We start from the raw sequence: 2,500 nt of genomic DNA, 5'->3' as shown, positions 1-2,500 counted from the left end.
CGACCAAACTTTACACATTCGAATATGAATTCCAGTGGGGCTGAGGGGAGGGAAGAAAATCCATGCCATCGAAACGTTTCTCATACCCAGAGTTACTCTCTCTCTCTCTCTCTCTCTCTCTCTCTCTCTCTCTCTCTCGCTCGCTATGAACACACAACCCGAAAAGTGCAGCGTTGTAACTCGGGGAGGTTTGTGCGCAGCGCTCATTCCCCTCTCTGCTCCCTTATGCACCCCGAGCCCCTGAGTTCAAGGCCCATAAAGTTTTAGGCATAGCCTGGTATTACCTCTGCACACACACGCTACGTGTGTTATCAGAGGTGGCCATCACCACGTACTTACTGTTATTAGCCGTGTCTAATGAACGGGTAGAGTCGGGCTTAAACAAACTAGGGGAGTGGGTGCAGCTGTGTTTGATGTGTAACTGCGCACGCAAGAAAGGGGGGGGGGGAAGCTCTACTGCTCATTTCTCCTTGTCAAGGTTAAAGGTACCCTCGTGCACACACACACACACACACACACACACACTCACACGTATGCTTCCCACCTACACATGTGACTTCCCTTCTCCCTCTGTAAGTGTCGGAGAGGGAGAGAGCGAGCGAGGGAGGCAGAGAGAGAGCGAGCGAGGGAGGCAGAGAGAGAGAGAGAGAGAGAGAAAGAGATTAATATAGTGAAGGCTCTGATTACAAGGCCCTTAATCCATTTGGGCTGAATAACAGTATGCTCCAGCAGCGTAGGCTGTGCCTAAATTAGCCATCCCGCCCCAGCTACCCGGACACTAGGGGCCACAGGCGAGAGCTCACAGATATATTAAAGCCCATTACGCCCAATGTAATCTCTGTCAACATAATCCCAGCCATTGTTCAATTTGGTACCTCAGAGACGTGACGGCGGCTGCTGGTAACAATGTATTTGCCTTCTGAGGATTAATTTGGCAAAGTGGCCCTATCTGTCGGTGGGGCGCGGAGCGGAGCCGCCCAGGGAAGTTTTGTTGGGGGTTATCAATTTCTGTGACCTCACGGCGGCCCATGGGAGATCAATTTCTTGTTTTTTTTTCTGTCTTTTTTCCCCTTTTTTCTCAGTCGCATTAGGCGGAGTTTCAAAGGCAGGACACAGCCTGTTCCATTATCGGTGGCCCTTCCCCACTCTCTCCCTCTCTCTGTCTCTCTCTCTCTCTCTCTCTCTCTGTCTCTCACTCGCTCGCTCTTTCTCCCACTCTCTCACTCACTTGCTCGCTGGTCATTAGGTTTGCTGTTTTTTTTTCCGCCTAGGCCTGGTAATGGACGGATAGCAGCATGGCTCTGGAGAGGAGAGGATGTGTGTGTGTGTGTGTGTGTGTGTGTGAGTGTGTGTGTGTGTGTGTGTGTGTGTGTGTGTGTGTTGTGTGTGTTGTGTGTGTGTGTTGATCCGAGGGTGGTTAATCCAAGGGGTATTAGCTGTTAAACCCTGCATGCTGGGATCTCTCTGCCCCCTCAAAGATTTTTTGAATGCTTGTCTGTATGTGTGTATATAAGAGTGTATGTGTGTTGTAGACAATGCACTGGAAGATTGTGTGTGTAGGTTTGTGTGTGTATGTGTGTGTGTGTGTGTGTGTGTGTGTGTGTGTGTGTGTGTGTAAGAAAGAGAGTGAGAGAAGGAGAGAAGAGAAGCACATTACACATCAGGGGTTAGACTAGGGATCTGCCATTTCATAGGCCTGTTGTTGCGTTCCCTGGGAGGCTCACCATTGGACGTCTCCATGGCAACCCCCGGTGATGTTACCTCCTGACCCACTGATTTTAAGAGCCAATTTCCCTAGCAGTGATTCTGTTTATCAGGCTAGCAAAGCACGCAGCCCTGACCAAATGAAAAATGAAAGATGAAATTGATCAAACAGAATAAATAACGCAAATGGTTCAAGATGGACCACATAGATCTTATTTATCTGCAAACACTAACACAGCAGCACACAGCTGATGTAGCCACATAGCACTGATGCAAATCTCTGGAATATTTTGAAACACTCGCTCACAGGTGTACAGGGTATTGGTCTACCTACAGTATAAACACAATATTTTGTGTGCGTTTGTGAGTGTATTCATTTGGATATGCTTGTGTGTGTGTGTGGGTGGGTGGGTGTGTGTGTGTGTGTGTGTGTGTGTGTGGATGTGTGCATGTGTGTGTGTGTGTGTGTGTGTGTGTGCATTAAAGTACCTAGGTTACACTGCAGGTATAGTTCGAACGGCAAACAAATAGAGAAACAAACAGAGATGGACCACAAAAGAAGGGGCCTTTCTTAAGGAGGCATTCTCCAGCAGACTTGTTAACACACATGTCTGTATCCATTATTGATGAGAGCCCTGTGAATGTGCGCGCCGCAGATTAAATAAAAATGCTAAAGGCCAGGGAGGGGGGGCACATTACTCATGAATTATTGGCAGAAACACAGCATGAGGGAATGCTTCAAATCTCGCATTTACGTATGAGGAAGCACACACAAACGCGCGTGCACACACACATG

General features: G+C 48.3%; 1 protein-coding gene across 2 annotated transcripts in view; it reads left to right on the top strand.

Annotated features, from left to right (window-relative positions):
* The window catches only part of meis1b (Meis homeobox 1 b), a 77,697-nt gene that overhangs the window by 56,807 nt on the left and 18,390 nt on the right, over positions 1-2,500 (top strand). The window lies entirely within an intron of this gene.

This window comes from Sardina pilchardus, chromosome 18, assembly GCF_963854185.1.
Source record: "Sardina pilchardus chromosome 18, fSarPil1.1, whole genome shotgun sequence".
NCBI classification, from domain to species: Eukaryota; Metazoa; Chordata; class Actinopteri; order Clupeiformes; family Clupeidae; genus Sardina; species Sardina pilchardus.
This window is presented reverse-complemented; position numbering and strand designations above follow the sequence as displayed.